Genomic DNA, 21,806 nt, shown 5'->3' on the forward strand with positions numbered 1-21,806 from the left:
GCTCTTTTCCGCTCTCAGAAAAAATTATACCATAATTTATATGGTGTTGCGGTCACGTGACACGGTAAGGAAAGTATATAAATGGAGTAGAGACGAGGGGGAACCATTCTAGCGACGATATGGGCCGCAAACGGGGTAATCTACTTTGACAAAGGGCAGACTGTTGTGGTCTTGGTTGGAAACGAGCATCGGGAAAACGGCGAAGCTGGTCGGCTGTTCGCTTGCTGCTGTCGTGAGCGTGTATGGAAAGCGCTTCAAGGTCAGTGAAACCACGAATAGATGACAAGGTGTTAAGACGTTCACATCTCTTCACACAACGTCGAGATAAGAAAGTTGGCCGCACTGTACAGCGAGATACGCGCCGACCTGTGGCAGATCTGCAGATTTGGTGTTTCTGAGCGCACCGTTCAGCGGACGACGTTGAACATGGGGCTACGGTGTTAGTAATCGAAGGCATCATGACAGCTGTGGACTACATGAACGTTATTGCGGACCAACTATATCGCTATATGTTTGATGACTTCCCCGCCGGCGATGGCATGATTTATCATGGGTAACTGCCCGTGTCACAGGGCGAGAATCGTGCTACAATCGTTTATGGAGGATGATAGTGAACTCACGTTGACGATTACCAAATTCATCTGATCTGAACCCTGAAGAACATATCTGAGACGCTGTATGGCGTCAGCTCCGTGCCCCCAAACCTCTGGCTCCTAGTTTGCGGGAACTGTGTGCCTTGTGCCTAGACCTCCCCACAAGCTTACCAAGAACTTGTCAAAAATGTGTCATGCGAAATCGCTGCTGCATTACATTCGAAAGCTGTACCAATAAGATATTAAGCAGGTGCTCATAGTGTTTCTGTTCCTCGGTTTATTTAGTCGTAGGAACTCCTGACGTTGCTGTTACCCAGGTTAGATCCTCATTTATTTTCATCGGATGACAGTATTCATGTTGCTCTGTTTCGTGACGTTACCTTCCATTGTGTAATTTCCAGTTCTATTTCCCTCCAGTCTAGCCATCTCGTACTTCAATTTCCAGTGGTTCATTGGGGATATGGCACTGCTTCCGTTGCCACTCCTAACTTTTCCTTGCTACCAATTTGCAGTTATAATTACAATACGGGGTGTTCAAAAAGTCTCTCCGCAGTGCCGTATGATTGTTCGCCTGCCTCGGTTTTTCAACGAAACTATAAACGCACAACGATACTGCAGTGATATTCTGTAACCATTCATAGGAGAACTTGTGTTAAGTGAAATACTGAACGGTTATTTTTAACAAGATGGTGCACCCGCGCAAAAGCTCGCGTTTCAATGTCACTGTTTGCTGATGTTTTTGGTGATCGCATAATTTCACAGGGACTTGGGCCTCGACGATCGCCTGACCCAACACCACCTCACCTTTTCTTCTGGGGCGCATCGAAAGCAACTGTCTATAAAAGAGCGTCCAAAATACATCGATGAATCGAAAGCTGCAATATCCACATTCACTGCTTCTGTTACATAAGAAATGTTACAGCTTGTGTTTGGAAACAGGATTAGACGAATTGAACTGTGTATTCAACAACAGGAGGGACACTTTCAACATTTAATGTGAAAATTTGTAAGTAAAAATGAATGTTTAATAAATTGATAACTTGTATTTCACTGAGTTTCATTTCGGTATATTCACTGCGGCATACGGCGCGCACGGCTAACAATCATACAGCACTGCGGAGAGACTTTTTGAACACCCCGTATAATCAGGACGCTGAGGTGACAAAAGTCGTCCGATAGCGATACGCACATTATAGGGATGGCGGTAGTACCGTGTACACCTAGTATAAAAGGTCAGTGCATTGGCGGAGCTGTTATTTGTGCTCAGATGATTCACGTGAAAAGGTTCGCGACGCGATTATGGCCGCTCGACGTGAATTAACAGACTTTGAACGCGGAATGGTAATCGGAGCTAGGCGCATGCGACACTCAATTTCGGAAACTGTTAAGAAAATCAGTATTCCAACATCCACAGTGTCAGGAGTGTGCCGCGAATCCAATTTCAGGCACTCTCTCTCACCACAAACAACGCAGTGCCTTACGGCCTTCACTTTTAGGCCGAGAGCAGCGGCGTTTGGGTAGAGTTGTCAGTTCTAACATAAAAGCAGCACAGTGTGAAATAACCTCTAGACGACTGGAAAACCGTTGCCTGCTCAGACGAGCCCGAATTTCAGTTGGTAAGAGCTGATGGTAGGGTTCGAGTGTGACGCAGATGCCACCAAGCCATGGGCCCAAGTTACCAACTCTGCCCTGTGCAAGGTGGTGGTGACTCCATAAAATGGTGTGTGCTGTGTTTACGTAGAATGGACTGGGTCCTCTGGTCCAACTGAACCGGTCATTGACTGTAAATGGTTATGTTCGGCCGAATGGAACCCATTTGCAGCCATTCATGGAACGGATGACAAGGCGCCATGTCACCGGACACAATTGTTCGCGATTTGTGTGGAGAACATTCTGGGCAATTAGAGCGAATGATCTGGCCATCCAGATCGTCTGGCATGAATCCCATCCGACATTTACGGCACATCTTCGAGAGATCGGTTAGTGCACAAAATCTTGTACCGGCAACACATTCGTAATTATAGATAGCTATAGAGGCAGAGCGGCGCAGTATTTCTGCAGGGGACTTCCGATGACTTGTTAAGTCCGTGCCACGTGGAGTTGTTGCACTATTTCAGTGAATAAGACTATTGCAATACGATGATGGACGGCGATTCAGAGCATGGGAATTCTGAAGTTTACTGAAGAATTATCAAATTGCGTGTTAACAAATGGAAAATTAATACATACGTTCTGGATTGATATCACGTGCCATGTTTACATGTTTTACTAAAATTAAGTGTTTGGAGAACTGTTGCTGCAGTGTCGTACATACAACGTAGGTGTGCCTAAAACGGGCCAGTCAGCTAACGCGTCCGTTACTACGTTGTGAGGAGTCTGGCAGCGACCGCCTGGCAGTCCCGTGGTGTGTGTGCTGCGGTGGCAGGCTGGAGGAGCCGTGCGGTGCGGTGACCTCTCTCGCAACAGTGGCATGGCGCACAAAGAACATTGTGCCGGCCCGGCGAGGTTTTCCCACGCTGCACTGCGCCAGGTGCGTGCTCTGGAGGCGAGTGCGTCACACCAGGGGCACTCCTCCTCAGATCTGGCCACACGTAAAAATTGCTACTCTCACTCTACTTCTGTAGTTAATAGTACTATAAGACTGCGCCTGTCTGGACAGCTGATGCACCATTATGGCCTATACTGCCCTCTAGAAACAACTGAGGTATTTCTAGGACTTAAAACTGATGCACACAGGCAGGTGAGGGAATAATAAAATCGTTAAATTAGTATTTCTTTCTTGGCTTTCAAATCTTCACCGAACTACCCTTTCCTTATTTTGGCTTAACTGTAATAGATATTGCTATTCCTATTCAACTCAAATGGTGCTATGTTTTTACCAATCTCAATAGGGCTGTATGTTAAACTAACGCTTCTCCTTTCCGCCTTCAGGTACAGAGGAAAAAGGGCTTTCACTTGAAGATTATACTGGTTGATTCTGTTATCACACAAACTTTCAGGGATGACGGAGAAAAGTAAACGTATCAATTTGAGGTAAGAAATTCTGGTCCAGAAACGACCGACTCGAAGGCTATTAGCCCTTCTGATACACTATGTGATCAAAAGTATGCTAACACCTGGCTGAAAATGACTTACAAGTTTGTGGCGCCCTCCATCGGTAATCCTGGAATTCAATATGGTGTTTGCCCACCCGTAGCTTTGATGACAGCTTCCACTCTCGCAGGCATACGTTCAATGAGGTGCTGGAAGGTTTCTTGGGGAATGGCAGCCCATTCCTAACTGAAGAGAAATATCGATGTCGGTCGGTGAGGCCTGGCACGAAGTCTGCCATGGGATCGCCACATTGTGTACCATGACTCGTCAGTCCCCACAGCGTTTTTCCACTGTTCAGTCGTCCAATGTTTACGCGCCTTACACCAAGTGAGACGTCGTTTGGCATATACTGGCGTGATGTGTGGTTTATGAGCAGTCGCTCGACCATGAAATCCTAAAGGAGTTCTATAGGATTCAGGCCAGGACTCTGTGCAGGCCCGTCCATTACAGAGGTGTTATTGACGTGTTAACAACTCCGCCACAGGCCGTATATTATGAACAAGTGCTCGATCGTGTTGAAACATGCCGTCGCCATCCCTGAAATGCTCTTCAACAGTGGGAAGCAAGAAGGTGCTTAAAACATCAATGTAGGCCTGTGCTGTGACTGTGCCGCTCAAAACAACAAGGAGTGCAAGTCCCCTCCATGAAAAACACGACCACACCATAACACCACAGCCTCCGAATTTTACTGTTGGCACTACACATGCTGGCAGATGACGTTCACCGGGCATTCGCCGTACACGCACCCTGCCATCGGATCGCCACATTGTGTACTATGATTCGTCACCCTGCACAGAGTTTTTCCACTTTTGAATCGTCCAATGTTTTGCTCCTTACACCAAGAGAGACGTCGTTTTGTATTTACCGGCGTGATGATGCCGGCCGCAGTGGTCTCGCGGTTGTAGGCGCGCAGTCCGGAACCGTGCGACTGCTACGGTCGCAGGTTCGAATCCTGCCTCGGGGATGGATGTGTGTGATGTCCTTAGGTTATTTAGGTTTAAGTAGTTCTAAGTTCTAGGGGACTGATGACCTCAGATGTTAAGTCCCATAGTGCTCAGAGCCATTTGAACCATTTTACCGGCGTGATGTGTGGTTTATGAACAGCCGCTCGGCCATGAAATCCAAGTTTCCTCTATCCCACCTAACTGTCATATAACTTGCAGTGGATCCTGATGTAATTTGGAATTCCTGTGTGATGGTCTGGTTAGATGTCTGCCTGTTACACTATACGACCGTCTTCAACTGTCGGCGGTCACTGTCAGTCAACAGACGAGGTCGGCCTGTACGCTTTTGTGCTGTACGTCTTCCTTCACGTTTCTATTTCCTACAACGGAAACATGGGACCTAGATATGTTTAGGAGTTTGGAAATCTGGCGTACCGACGTATGACTCAAGTGACACCCAATCACTTGACCACATTCGAAATCCGCGAGTTCCGTGGGGCGCCCCATTCTACTCTCTCACGATGTCTAATGACTACTGAGGTCGCTAATGTGGAGTACCTAGCAGTAGGTGGCATCACAATGCACCTAATATGAAAAACGTATGTTTTTGGGGGTGACCGGATACTTTTGATCAATGGAATACATATACTGGTACTGTTGTTGCTAAGATTAGAGGACAGGCAACTATCAGAGGTGGAAATATGGACCAGATCAAGAGGAAAATGTCGAGTAAATATCAGCTCTAAAATACATATACGACCTTCATCTTTACTGCTGCGAAAGACATCTCTCCTACCGAGCAAGTGTCCATTGCTCGTAAGGTATGCAATTTAGGTCCCATATGTACTACACATTTCTTCTTGTTTTGGAAACCAAAGCACTTGCAGTAGAACAGACGTATTTCACGTTATCGAAGGCGAACGAGTGCTCGTAGCTTCTAAGGAATGTATCTTACGAGCTCTTGTTTGCTAGACGTCATTTTCTTATTTTGGTCCGTACTACCATCCCTGAAAGTTACCTTCCCTACTGTCTAATCAACAACAGTACCGGTGCGTGTATTCAACTGTCAGAGGTGTCAGAACGATTTTCGCCTATAACTTTCGACTGGGTTGTTTCCCTTACCTCAAATTGATAAGTTTAACCTTCTCCATCATCCCTGAAAGCTTGTAACATCATCATGGAATCAGCCCAGTGATGCATTGGAGGCTACGCGATGTACTGTACGTGAGTGCAAAAATTAACATGCGTTGTCTTATTGAACCCTTCGTTTACAGAGCTACCAAAAGTTTGCAAGAGGCGTATGACACATTAAAAACATTTTTCGCACTTAATATCTCACTAGACAAAAAACATGTATCAAGGATTCAAGGACCCAGAAAAAATTTCACTCTCTTCTGTATTATGACATGTTGAAAACATTGTTTGAGCCTTTGAATCGTTCATCCCCCTCTCCCCCCCGCCCCCCCCCCCACCACCACACACACACACACTCATAAACTTTCTTCAATTACCATTACCAGACCGACACTTCTTTGACTCCTTAGGATGTGTCCTGTCAATTGATCCCTTCTTTTAGTCAAGTTGTGCCATAAATTTATTTCTTCCCCATATCGATTAGGATTTTAAAAGTTTGTACTCTCTTCTTGTCTGAATTGCCACCCCTCCACGTTTCACTTTTGCACTCGGCTACACTCCAGAAAAGACTCCCTAACATTTAAATTTTAATGCGATGTTAACAATAAATCTTTTCCGTATACCGAGCGAGGTGGCGCAGTGGCTAGCAGATTTTACATGCATTCTGGATTACGAACGGTTCAAATCCTTGTCCGGCCCTCGTGATTTAGTTTGCCGTGATCTCCATAAATCGCTCCAGGCAAATGCTGGGATAACTCCTTTCCAAAGGGCACGGCCGGTTTCCTTCCCCATCCTTTCGCAATCAGAGCTTGTGCTCCGTCACTAAAAACCGTGCTATCGAAGGGACTTTAAACTCTAATTTTCCTCTTTTTTCTTTTTCAGATATTTTCTTGCTATCACCAGTCTGCGTTTTATATTTTCCCTGATTTGGCCATCATCAATTACTTTGTTGCCCAACGTAACGGGATAACACAGCGATAAGACGATTGCCACGTGTTCTTGGAAAGGCAGATTCACGCATGGTCTGGTCATCTTTATTTAGTGTTAGAGGCGTTATTAACCATTCTTGTTTTAAGTTTTCACTGGCAACTGAAGCAGCAACAAATTTGCCTGGAACAGTTAGACTCGAATTTCGATGACGTATTCCGACAATATATATTCGTTCTGTACAGAGAATTCCTATTTGTACATTGGTGACTCCACTATTCGAGCCAGGCAAATGAACAAATTTTGTATATAAAACAATACGCTTCCTACAAATATCATAATTATATACAGCAAACTAGTACTGAGAATGCTAAAGAAATGTATTCTCCAGTCAGTTGTTTCCATTACTTAAAACAATTTTTTTTTTTTTTTTTTTTGTGTGTGTGCTCTAGGCATAGTGGATTTGAAGGCCTGGGGTTCGGTCCCCAGTCAGGTCTACGATTTTTGTGTGTCACTAATCACTTCTTACACCACTGAAATGTTTGTTTAACTGAAGAATGTGGAGTTGTACAATGGTTCGCAGTCCACGTTAATCTTAAGGTCGCCTATAACTGGATGGGTAGGTCGGCTCAACCGTCGGAGGAAGGCACGGAGTTGTCACCCCCAATATGAAAATGCTCAGTAAAGCAATGTGATAATTCAAACTAACCTTCAGCTTAATGAAAACTTCGTCTCAGTTACATTTTGGGTTCAATAAATCGATGGAAAATAAAAAGTATACGAGCCGAAGGCAGAAATAAGGCTAGAGAACAATTTTTTGTCGATATCGTGGTCATCAGAGAAGGGCTACTAGCTCAGATTAAGAGGGATGGAGTGAAAATACGGTCGCGTACTTTTTGGAGAAACTATCACAACACTCACTGGAAGTAGAAACTATAAATCAGGACGGGTGGTCAGGTATGTGAGCCCTCTTCTTCGAGTTCAGTAACTTAACTGCTGCTCCACATCGTCGGTAATATTTATCAAATGGGATGAAAGACGGATAAACTATATGGAACATGAATTGAAATAAATAAAACATCGCAATATTGCCGCATCAAAACAGTTTAGACTAGAATATAGAAATAATTTGAAATGAATGCGTCAGTTTTCTACACGACACCTCTTAACGAGAGAGATGAATGCAGTGTGTTCGACAGTTGTCGCCTTCTAGAATGCAGTTATCACCTACTGCATCAGTGATAGCAGGCCTGAGTTGAAACGGAGTCACTGTCATATTCTCCTCGTACGGCGTAACACCTGATATCCGTCATCAGCGTTCGTCGGAAAACTTGTCTGCCCTTAGTTACACCTTGTTGCAGGTAATGAATTGTTTACAGTTTCTGAACAACGGAAGGACGGACTAAGCACTCGTCGACCTGCCTGCATTTACTCTGCCTCCTAGCTGGCAATAGCTCTCCAACGGAAAACGTGCTGTAAATAATACATTGATGCCATTCGCCCAAGATGCCTATCCCAATTGCCTGCTTCCACAGCCAGAACCAACTGCAGTCTTACTGCGTGACAGCTTGTGTAACATTATTATGGAGAGAACGTAGTGAATGTGTGTGAATTCCTAAGGAAGCAAACTGCTGAGGTCATCGGTCCCTAGACTTATACACTACTTAAACAAACTTATACTGAGAACAACACATACACCCATGCCCGAGGGAGGATTCGAACCTCTGGAGGGAGGGGCCGCGCAATCCATGACTTGATGCCCCAAACCGCGCGACCACTCCGCGCAGCTTTAGAAGTGCAGCAGTTGTAAGTCCAGGAAGTCATCTACATCCACACGGATACGCTGCAAATCACACTTAAGTGCCTGGCAAAGGGTTCATCGAACCACCTTCACAATAATTCCCTATAATTCCACTCTCGAAGAGTGCGGGGAAGAAAGCGAACAACTATACCTTTGCGTGCGGGCTCTGATTTATTTTATTATGGTGTTCGTTTCTCCCTATGTAGGCCGGCGTCAGTAAAATACACTCCTGGAAATTGAAATAAGAACACCGTGAATTCATTGTCCCAGGAAGGGGAAACTTTATTGACACATTCCTGGGGTCAGATACATCACATGATCACAATGACAGAACCACAGGCACATAGACACAGGCAACAGAGCATGCACAATCTCGGCACTAGTACAGTGTATATCCACCTTTCGCAGCAATGCAGGCTGCTATTCTCCCATGGAGACGATCGTAGAGATGCTGCACGTAGTCCTGTGGAACGGCTTGCTATGCCATTTCCACCTGGCGCCTCAGTTGGACCAGCGTTCGTGCTGGACGTGCAGACCGCGTGAGACGACGCTTTATCCAGTCCCAAACATGCTCAATGGGGGACAGATCCGGAGATCTTGCTGGACAGGGTAGTTGACTTACACGTTCTAGAGCACGTTGGGTGGCACGGGATACATGCGGACGTGCATTGTCCTGTTGGAACAGCAAGTTCCCTTGCCGGTCTAGGAATGGTAGAACGATGGGTTCGATGACGGTTTGGATGTACCGTGCACTATTCAGTGTCCCCTCGACGATCACCAGTGGTGTACGGCCAGTGTAGGAGATCGCTCCCCACACCATGATGCCGGGTGTTGGCCCTGTGTGCCTCGGTCGTATGCAGTCCTGATTGTGGCGCTCACCTGCACGGCGCCAAACACGCATACAACCATCATTGGCACCAAGGCAGAAGCGACTCTCATCGCTGAAGACGACACGTCTCCATTCATCCCTCCATTCACGCCTGTCGCGACACCACTGGAGGCGGGCTGCACGGTGTTGGGGCGTGAGCGGAAGACGGCCTAACGGTGTGCGGGACCGTAGCCCAGCTTCATGGAGACGGTTGCGAATGGTCCTCGCCGGTACCCCAGGAGCAACAGTGTCCCTAATTTGCTGGGAAGTGGCGGTGCGGTCCCCTACGGCACTGAGTAGGATCCTACGGTCTTGGCGTGCATCCGTGCGTCGCTGCGGTCCGGTCCCAGGTCGACGGGGACGTGCACCTTCCGCCGACCACTGGTGACAACATCGATGTACTGTGGAGACCTCACGCCCCACGTGTTGAGCAATTCGGCGGTACGTCCACCCGGCCTCCCGCATGCCCACTATACGCCCTCGCTCAAAGTCCGTCAACTGCACATACGGTTCACGTCCACGCTGTCGCGGCATGCTACCAGTGTTAAAGACTGCGATGGAGCTCCGTATGCCACGGCAAACTGGCTGACACTGACGGCGGCGGTGCACAAATGCTGCGCAGCTAGCGCCATTCGACGGCCAACACCGCGGTTCCTGGTGTGTCCGCTGTGCCGTGCGTGTGATCATTGCTTGTACAGCCCTCTCGCAGTGTCCGGAGCAAGTATGGTGGGTCTGACACACCGGTGTCAATGTGTTCTTTTTTCCATTTCCAGAAGTGTATTTTCGCATTCTGAGGAGAAAGTTGCTGATTGAAATTTTGTGAGAATATTTCGCCGCAATGAAAAACGCCTGTGTTTTAATGGTTTCCATCCCAAATCCTGTATCGTTCCCATGACACTCTCTCCACTATTTCGCTATAATACAAAACGGGCCACTCTTCTTTGAACTTACATTAGTTCTATCTGGTAAGGATGCCGTAGTAGATCTGTTACATTTTCTAAATGTCCTGCCAATAAAACGCAGTCTTTGGTTTGCCTTCCCCACAACATTTTCAAGGTATTCTTTCCAATTTAAATTGTTCGTGAATTGTAATTCCTAGGTATTTAGTAGAATTTACGGCCTTTGATTAGGCTGATTTATCGTTTAACCGAAGTTTAACGGATTCCTTTTAACACTCTTGTCCATGACCTCACACTTTTCATTAATTAGGGTCAATTGCCAATTGTCGCACCGTTCAGATGTCTTTTATATCGTTTTGAAGTTTGTTTCGATCTTCTGATAAGTATATTAGACGACACACAAACAGCATAACACGGCTGCTAAGATTATCTTCTAAAACGTTTACATAGATGAGGAACAGCAGAGGGCCTATAACACTACGTTGGGGAATGCCAGATCACTTCTGTTTTAGTCTGTTTTCATCAATTACTACGAACTATGACCTCTCAGACAGGAAATCACGAAGCCAGTAACATAACTGAGACAATGTTCCGTAGGCACGCAATTTCACTACAAGCCGCTGGTACAGCGTCAAAACACTTTTGGAAATCTAGAAATACTGTATCAATTTGAAATCCCGTGTCAATAACACTCAACACTTCGTGTGTGTAAAGAGCTAGTTGTTTTTTGCAAGAACGGTATTTTCTAAATCCGTGTTCACAGTGTGTCAATAGACCGATCTATTCGAGGTAATTCATAATTTTCGAACACAATGTATGTTCCAGAATCCTGCTGCAGGTCGACATTTATGATGTGGGCCTGTAATTTAATGGATTATTCCTACTACCTTTCTTGAATATTGGTGTGACCTGTGCAACTGTCCAGTCTTTGTGTACGGATCTTTCGTGGAGCGAGCGATTGTATATTACTGTTAAGTGTGGAGCTATTGCAGCAGCATACTCTGAAAGGAACCTAATTAATATACAGCCTGGACCAGAAAACTTGCTTTTATTAAGTCATTTAAGTTGCTTCACAGCTCCGAGAATATCTGTTTCTAAGTTCCTCATGTTGGCAGCTGTTCTTGTTTCGAATTCTGGAATATTTACTTCGTCTTCTTTAGTGAAGGAATATCGTAAGGCTGTGTTTAGTTACTCTGCTATGGCAGCACTGTCGTCGATAGTATTTCCATTGCTATCGCGTAGAGAAGGCATTGACTGTGTCTTACCGCTAGCATACTTTACATACGACCCGAATCTCTCTGGATTTTTTGCATGGTTTCGGGATAAAGTTTCTTTGTGGAAACTATTATAATCATTTCGCATTGATGTCCACGCTAAATTTCGAGCTTCTGTAAAATATAGCCAATCTTGGAGACTTTTCTTTCGTTTAAATTTGCCATGCTTTTTTCGTTGTTTCTGCAACAGTGTGCTGACCAGTTTTGTATACCAAGGAGGATCAGCTCCGTCGTTTGTTAATTTATTTGGTATAAATCTCTCAATTTCTGTCGATACTATTTCTCTGGATTCAAGCCACATCTTGCATTGTTAATTTGGAAGGAGTGGAGATAGCCTCTAAGGAAGGCAACCAGTCAATTTCTATCAGCTTTTTTGGATAGGTATATTTTTCGTCTACTTTTGGAGGATTCGGGGGTTATAATATTCAATCTCGCTACGACGACCCTGTGTTCATTAATCCCTGTATCTATTTTGATGCTTGTTATTAGCGCAGGATTATTTGTTGCTAAGAGGTCAAGTATTTTCACAACCGTTTATCCTTCGTGTGGGCTCCTGAATTAACTGCTCGAAATAATTTTCAGAGAATGTGTGTAGCACAATGACGAATGATGTTTTATTCGTACCTCATATTTAAACATGTATTTTCGCCAACATATCGACGGTAAATTAAAATCACCACCAACTATGAGTCGGGTACGTGTTTGAAATTAGACTCAAGTGTTCTTTGAACCTTACAGCAGTTGTATCATCTGAGTTGGGAGATCGGTAAAAGGATCCAATTATTATTGTATTCCGGTTGTCAAGAATGACCTCTGCCCATACTAACACTCAGTAAATATCTGCTTCAATTTTGCTACAAGATAAACTACTTCTAACAGCAACAGACACGCCACCGCCAACTGTGTTTAGCTTGTCCTTTCGAAATACCGTTAGGTACTTGGCTGAACTAATCTCCGGCTTTACACAACTTTCAGTGCGTATAACGATTTGAGCATCAGTGCTTTCTATTATGACTTCTTACCGAACACAGCTAAAACAATTTACCACTATTATACCGATGATTCCTGGATCTACGTTCTTCCTATATGCGACCTGCACTCTTTGAAACTGAAGCCCTTTTGTCGTTAACGACATTCATCTTTTGCCCACTTGTTGGTTACTTTGTGATTTGGTTTACTATGTGTAATAACGGGCAGAGGCTTAGCTAGTACTAAACTCAGGGGCCAGAAGGACCTGTTTTACTTGCACGAGGCCGGTTGTGTTATCAGCCACACATGAGTAAGCACTTGCGACTGATAAGCAGGAGCACGAGCAATCACGTGAGCACATGACACAGCACAAAGGGGTAGGCGTTTGTCGCTGACGTGTGTTCGTTTGAGCTCGGCTGCCATCTGTCGTGTCATATCTTCGACGTGGGGCAAACGGTAATCTTTATTTCATACATTTTACCCCCTGTAAAAAATACTATTTACACTAGCGACCATATTGCAGTTCTCAGACGAACACTTGTTTGATGTCTACTCTTGTTAAAAGAGACAAAGACTGTTGTACGGCGGTAACGATTGATATTTCACTACTCCCTTACCAAATTAGGTGACGAAACATTTACCTCTGTAGAAAATGACTGGTTTGTAACACTGGTGCCAATTACCACTAAGCGTTAGCATTGTCACTACTTAAATTTTATTTTTGTAAATCATAAAATGGTTTCGAGCTGCAGCTTATCGTCTGTCAAGTATTCAGAGTATTCTAGACTGCGCTTTGCTCCACCTGGATTGCTCCGTGCCGCGCGAATAGTTTGCTTGCTGCTGACGCAAGACATCAGATTTCTATTGCCAGCGAGTTCATGTAATTTTTTCAGTCTTATGAATCTATCTTAGAAAGCACGGTACATCATAAGTAGGAATGTGAACTGATACGTAAGCCGCTGAAGTGGCATCGCACCCATGGGTTTACTGACAATGAATCACACCAGTTTGTCGTCACAATAGGCCTATGACGTAAATTACATCACAACGCCCCTGATCCTTGACGATTTGTATGTTGATGTTCCATTGTGCTCCTCGAACAGCAGTCAGTATTGTCGATCAGTGGTTGACGTCCACGATGTCCTTGTCAAGAAATTCACTGGTTTACGTTTCACTTCGTTAGTGGTGGTGGTTAGTGTGTAACGTCGTGTCGACAACGAGGTCATTAGAGACGGAGCGCAAGCTCGAGTTAGGGAAGGATTGGGAAGGAAATCGGCCGTGCCCTTTTCAAAGGAAGCATCCCGGCATTTGCCTGAAACGATTTAGGGAAATCACGGAAAACCTAAATCAGGATGGCCGGAGACGGGATTGAACCGTCGTCCTCCCGAATGCGAGTCCAGTGTGCTAACCACTGCGCCACCTCGCTCGGTACTTCGTTAGTGCTACTGTGTCTTAAGTGCTCTAATGGAGGGCAGCAGCATTAAGGTAAAACAATACTAACATAGTGCGTAAGTGTAACTTGTATTTTTGTTTGTGTCTGATACATTTTTGTTGAAAAGATATAAAATAAATTCAGCTTGTAATAGTTGACATTCTTATTAACTATTTAGTCGAAATATATTGACCATTTCAAAATCACGCGCCAGCTGGAATCTCTCTTGAGCCTCAATTCCCCGCTGTGATTAAAACACAAGTCTAGCTACAGTAGGTACATTTGATAATAATTTCTTTTACATGGGACGGAACACAGAGAAAACTACCTTCGGTAAACCTTACCGTTAAAAGTAACTGGTTGATGATGCTCTTTAACGTTATCAAGCCTTTTGAATGTCACTGTCTCAGCAACAATCCTTCAGTGACACGACTTGGCTGCATCTAATTCCTAACAAACTTGAACAAAGTTATGTGGAAGATCTAAGATTTAAAACCACCATTGGTTATTGCAAATCTCACTATGAACCGTAGAGTACACTAAATACAAGCGTACGAATGTCAGTTTGTAGTACAGTAAACGAATGGTGGAATACTGTAGTATGATTCGAAGATTCTTGCAGCACTCAACTAATGAAAGAAGACATTAACATTGACCGCCTTTACGGATGTTTAGTGGTGTCAGAGCGAGAAATTACGAGCAACATACATGATGACTTTACCGTGCTCGAAAATGAATAGAATCTAATGCCAACGAACGTTCTACATGTTGTTATTCCCACGTTACAAGCTGATGACTTTAAAATATAAATAATACGAGATGAAGTAGCGGAGTTAATAAATTATGCAAAATGGGATGGAAATTAGAGTTCTCTAAAACTGACCTGCTATTTATCTTAGGAGTCAGCAAAGAAGGCTTAGTTCTTTGAGAATACGGAACTGAAGAAACAACCAACGAGAAAAACGCTTTTAGAATTCTGCGACCGGTTTCAGGTCATTCAAGGGACCCCCGTGTTAAAAATTACAGGTGAAGGTGGCACAGTTAAAAACGACCAGGGGATATTTCATTAACAATTTACTTAAACACCCACGTAGTACTATGTAGCACCCTCTAGTCATGAGCGAACGATGTTTAAATCGACGGTTGTAGTTGTTATGAGAACTTTGCAAATGTACCGCCTGTAAACGGAAACGAGTTGCCTCGTAGGGTGAATGATGACTTGTTGCATCATTTTGAATTCATATCACGGCATCTTACTGGGTACTGCGTAATAAAATTGACCAACTGAGAGTGATACTGGCGGTTTGTGCGATATATTGAAGTAGACTGCAGAGGCCGCCCGGTGTGGCCGCGTGGTTCTAGGAGCTTCAGTCTGGAACTGCGAGACCGCTACGGACGCAGGTTCAAATCCTGCCTCGGGCAGGGGTGTATGTGATGTCCTTAGCTTAATTAGGTTCAAATAGTTCTAAGTTGTAGAGGACTGATGGCCTCAGATGTTAAGTCCCATAGTGCTCAGAGCCATTTGAACCATTTTTTAGACTGCAGAGTTTTAAAAATATTGGCGCTCGCTCAGTATATTCCGTAAATAAGGTACCGTGTAAGGCTGATATTGGGCAATACAGGCCAGTTCCTGCTGAGACTTCGTGATTTCAGCTCCACCAAATGAATGTGAATACATTAGTTTAGACAAACGAAAGGAATCATCTGTGAATTCAGGCGAGTTGTTTGATTGTAATTTAATACTTATATAGTAATTAGCTGTAGAAACAATCCACAAAAATGTTTGAGAGAAATAGCACTGCGACTCCCTATTTTTTCGTTTAAGAGGCTTGGATTATTTACTGCAGAAATATGTAACAGCACACGTTTTCATAGATAGGTTCCAGCGTTGTGGAAACTGAAATTCGCCATGTGTATGAATGTTGTTGTTGTTTTGGTCTTCAGTCCGAAGACTGGTTTGATGTAGCTCTTCATGCTACTCTATCCAGAGCAAGTCCATTCGTTTCCAGTAACTACTACAACCTACTTCCTTCTGAATCTGCTTATTGTATTCATCTCTTGGGCTTCCTTATGATTTTTACTCCCCCTCCCCCCCCCACCCCACACACGCTTCCCTTCAATAATACATTGGTGATCCCTTCTTATGAAATTAATCGATGTTAGATTTCTGAAAGCAGTTCGTAATCCATCAACCATAATAAACTCATTATGAGTATTTACAGATGCCAGCAACTCTATACTAAATGTGCCCTTGTAGTTGTTATAATCTGATCCAGAATGAGGTGGTTTTGCGATCTGTACATTTTTCCCACCAGTTACTCCAAGACAGTGAGGGTAATTCCAGGGGTCATTGAGCCATTGCACCGCACACTTCTATTCAGTGACGTCGTAGGCATCTGAAAATAAAAGTAGGAGCTAGTACTTCTCAGCAATAATTTGAAATGCTTATTGTAGCAATATTGGTGGGTAATGATGATCCTTTACTGGATAAATTGATACGTTAGTTGAAGTCTGCTTTACTGTCAGTTTAACAGTTCATTGGTAACTCTTGTGGTGATCCTTGCAGAGTCTAAATATTAGAATAATGTGTGTAGTATTTGTAGCTGTGACATGTATCAAATAGTTCATTACATTAGCATTATTCTTTCAGGAATCAGAAACGTCTGAAGTGGAGAGACCATTGGAAAAAGAAGAAGCTACAAGTAATGTTTCAGCACAAGTTACAAGTAATGCTTTCCTGAACCATAGGGTGCAAGCGACTGCGACGACGAGGACCGCATTACACAACATGGGCACATGAATTCCAGAAAATGGACCAAATGCAGCTAACATTAACAAAGAAATTTATAAATGACACGTTGTGCAGACAATATGTGGTTGTAAAAGGTTCAAAGTCTTCAACAAATATGTTTTCACTAACGAATTTGTCAACTGCTTTGAATGATTCAAGCATTCCACACATTGTACAGCAAGGTGCTGCTCTGTGATTTGGAGTTTTTCCTCTGGAGTTTTCCCTATGCCACTCGTTATTTTGTATTACTGTTTCAAATTTTATAATTTCTAATAGTGGAATCATTAAATAATTGCAATAAACTTCTTTGTAATATAGATAACTCTGAATCAATTCATTATCTGAATCTTCCCACAAAAACTAGTTACTGTATTTTCCGTTTAGGGTATGTAACTTTGCTATTACGGGCACTTCAGTTACCTAGATGTATATTATCGACAAGATGGAAACAGCGTCGCAGGTTTCCACTGCAGCAGAACTGCTAGTAGTGGGAGAGGTGAGCGTTGAAAATTAAAGGCCTTCAAAAGAGTTTCTGGTCCGACAACCTCTATGTCGAGCGTCGTTTAGTCATAGGCGCACCAAAGCGTTTCCAGTGCTAGGTAACTTAATGTAACGGATAATCTTCCCGGACTGCGTCAGCAGTCATTGTCCAGTGAGGTGCCTCCTTTACGGTGACACAGGGCACTCCCATCTCACAGACGTACTACAGGAGTACTCAGGAAGGAATGATGACTACCAGATTACATGTGACACGTACTGTATAAGTGCATTGTGATTGCTACTGACACCTTGCAATTTAGTCATCGTTTCGTTATTCATTGTTGTCTAACAGTTTGTGTGTGGCATTCAAGTTCAGATTTACTGCGTTTCGGTAACTGACAAAAGGCCGGGAGAGCGGTGTGCTGACTACGTGCCCCTCCATATCCGCATCCCGTGACGGCTGTGGGCTGTGGCTGACATGGCGGCCTGTCGGCGCCGTTAGGCCTTCAAGGCCTGCTCGGGAGGAGTTTTAGTTTTTTTAAAGTATAAATTTAGTTCAAACATTTAATATCAAGATAACCCGTCATATTAAACCTTTAAAATCTGTCTGCCTCTGTCAACTCGTACACCCATTGAGTAGGAATATCTACGGAGGGAGCATGCATATTGCGCATTTTGCCGCCATCAAACCGAAAGTCACTGTTTGTATGATATGACGCTGTGTTTGTATTTTGCTCTAAGACTAGATCTTTAATATTAGACGTATATCCATGTTATTACAAATCTATTTATTAGCAATAGTAACGATCGGTAATTGAAGGGGGACTGATGACCTTAGCAGTTTAGTCCGCCTTAGACATCCCAACAACAACCACCACCACCGTTAATTGATGCTGCTACTGATACAAATCTAAATATGTCAAATGAGGAGACGTTACTTTTCACAAAATACCACAAAGTCTAGTTATAGTCATAACACTAGTAAGAGACACTTAATATGTTGAAAATAGTGAGACCATTGTAATAAAAGTTAATATTGTATAGCTAATTTATACACGAAGAGCCAAAGAAACTGGTACACCTGCCTAAAATCGTGAAGGGTCTTCGCGAGCACGCTGAATTGCTGCAAAACGACTTGGCATAGATTCAACTAATGCATGAAGTAGTGCTGGAGGGAACTGACTTCGTGAATCCTGCAGGGCTGTCCATAAATCCGTAAGAGTGCGACGGGGTGGAGATCTCTTCTGAACAACACGTTGCAGATATGCTCAATAAAGTACCTGGTTCAAAATGGTTCAAATGGCTCTGAGCACTATGGGACTAAACAGCTATGGTCATCAGTCCCCTAGAACTTAGAACTACTTAAACCTAACTAACCTAAGGACATCACACAACACCCAGTAATCACGAGGCTGAGAAAATCTCTGACCCCGTCGGGAATCGAACCCGAGCGCGGGAAGCGAGAACGCTACCACACGACCAAGAGCTGCGGACAATCAAGTTACTGTCTGGGGTGTTTGGTGGCCAGTGAAAGTGTTTAAACTCAGAAGGATGTCCCTGGAGCCACTCTGTAGCAATTATGGACGTTTCGGGTGTCGCACTGTCCTGCTGGAATTGCCCAAATCCGTGGGAATGCACAATGGACGTGAATGGATGCAGGTGATCAGACAGGATGCTTACTTACGTGTCACTTGTCAGAGTCGTATGTAGACGTATCAGGGGTCCAACTGCACACGCCCCACACCATTACAGAGCCTCCACCAACTTGAACAGTGTCTGCTGACATGTAGGGTCCATGGATTCATGAGGTTGTCTCCAAACCCGTACACGTCCATCCGCTCGACACAATTTGAAGCGAGCCTCGTCCGATCAGGCAACATGTTTTCAGTCATCAACAGTCCAATGTAGGTGTTGACGGACCCAGGCAAGGCGTGAAGCTTTGTTTTGTGCAGTCATGAATGGTAAAGGAGTGGGCCTTCGGCTCCAAAAACCCATATCGATGGTGTTTCGTTGAATGGTTCACACGCTGACTCTTGTTAATGACCCAGCATTGAAATATGCAGCAATTTGCGGAAGGGTTGCACTTATGTCACATTGAAGAATTCTCTTCAATAGTGGTTGGTCCCATTCTGCAGGATCTATTTCTGAGCGCAGCGACGTCGGAGGTTTAATGTTTTACCGGATTCCTCATATTTACGGTACACTCTTGAAATGGTCGTTTGGGAAAATCCCCACTTCATCGCTACCACGGAAATGCTGTGTCCCATCGCTCGTGCGCCGACAATAACAACACGTTCAACCGCACTTTACATAGCCTACCATTGTAGCAGCAGTAACCGATCTAGCATCTGCGCCAGACACTTGATGTCTTATAAAGGCGTTGCCAGCAACAAAGTGAGGTGCCCAGAAGGGAAGGAGGAAACGAAGCGAAACTTCACTTGTTAAGTCGGTGTGTGATGTTATATCAGTGATTACAGAATCGAGTTAGATTTACAAAGAATTTGGCAGTATGAGCCCACTTACCAGTATGGGTTTGGACCCCCACTGGCCTAGATGTATGCTGTTGTATCCTTTCTTGAGGCAATCTGGCCAACAACTGTCCTGGATCTTGACCTGGGCGGCGTTGAGGTCTGAACTGGCCCCAAATGTTTTCTACTTGGTACATATTTGGGGATCTTGCTGGTCACAGGAGTACCTCAACATCACTCAGACAGTTCATAGAGACATGTGCTGTGTGTGGAAGAGCATTGTCCTGCTGAAAAATGGCACCACGATAGTATCGCATGAGAGGTAATATTTGAGGACTGAGGATGTCCTTGACGTACTGTTGTGCCGTCACAGGTCCCTCAATCGCAACAAGACACGACTTGAACTCTTTCTTGACGGGTCCACATAGCATGACGCCAGAAGTAACACAGCTGTGCTTCTCCCAAACATCGGAAGAATGGGATCTCTCCCCAGATCGCCACCATACTCGCCGACGATGATTATCCGGGTTAGTACAGAACATGCATCTCAGTCACGACACAGCTTCAAACGCAGCTGTTTGTGTTGTGGTATCAACAACAGTCTACACATGGAACTGTAATTCCATAGTCCGGTTGGTGCTAATCTCTGACCAGCTGTGTGGAATGACAGAATCCTGCTGTGAGTCCGCTCCTTGTCGTCGGATGGCAGGCACATGTGAAGGGAATGCGATGTGCACAATACGACGATCCTCCCTTTTGACAATCATACTTGGTTGACCGGAACCTTGCTATCCAAAATAGGGCCACAGCCGCATACTAATGCTCCACAAATCTGGATACTGCATGATTCGACCAGCCGGCCACACGAAGATTGACACGGGGGCTTTTTCCAAGCTCTGTCAAGTATTGTAGACGCCGCCTCACACTGGTACGTGTTTCTCCATGTCCTTCACAGTGATCACTCAACATCTGACACGTTCACGCCCTTTATGTACTCTGTCAGGGCTGGTAACAACACTAAACAGAAACAACACTAAAAACACCTTCCACACTCACGAGAATCATGTCATTTTTATGCCTATGGAACGAAAACTAAATCTAACCCAATCTCTAATCATGGCTGTTCTGCCTGTCAAAGACAATCGCAAGTCTACACGGAGGTGACAGAAATCATGGGACACCTCCTACTATTGTGCAGGACCTCCTTCCTCCTGCCGTTGTGCAGAAACTCGACGTGGCACAGACTCAACAAGTTGTCTCCTACAGAAATACTGAACCATGCTGCCTCTATAGCCATCCATAATTGCGAAAGTGTTGTTGGTGTAGGATTTTGTGCACGAACTGACCTCTTCTCCCGTAAATATACGATCTTGAATGATTTGGATGGCTAAGTCACTCGCTCGAATTTTCCAGAATGTTCTTCAAATCAGTCGCGAACAGTTATGGCGTAGTGAGAGGCCGCACTGTCATCCAAAAAAATTCAATCGTTGTTTGTGAACATGAACTACACGAATGGCTGCAAATGGTCCCCAGGTAGCCGCACGTAACCATTTCCACTCAGTGATCGGTTCAGTTGGACCAGAGGACCCAGTCCGTTCCATGCAAACACAGTCACACCATTATGGAACCACTGCCACCTTGCTCAGTGTCTTGTCGACAAGTTGGGTCCGCGGCTTCGTGGTGTCTGCGCTACACTCGAACCCCACCATCACCTCTTACCAACTGCAATCGGATCTCATCTGATCAGGCCACGTTTCTTCAGTCATCTAGGGTCCAACCTATATGGTCACGAGCCCAGGAAAAGCACTGCGGGCGATGTCGCGCTATTAGCAAAGGCACTCGCCTCGGTCGTCTGCTGCCGTAGCTCATTAATGCCAAATTCCGCCACACTGTCCTAGCGGCTATGTTCTTCGTACATCGCACGTTGATTTCTGTAGTTATTTCACGCAGTCTAGCTTGTCTAGTAGCACTGACATCATAACGCAACCTCCGCCGCTGTCGATTGTTAGCCGGCCGTTGGTGGCCGAGCGGTTCTAGGCGCTTCAGTGCGGAACCGCGCGACTGCTACGGTCGCAGGTTCGAATCCTGCCTCGGGCATGGATGTATGTGATGTCCTTAGGTTGGTTAGGTTTA

This window comes from Schistocerca gregaria, chromosome 1 (assembly GCF_023897955.1).
Source record: "Schistocerca gregaria isolate iqSchGreg1 chromosome 1, iqSchGreg1.2, whole genome shotgun sequence".
NCBI classification, from domain to species: Eukaryota; Metazoa; Arthropoda; class Insecta; order Orthoptera; family Acrididae; genus Schistocerca; species Schistocerca gregaria.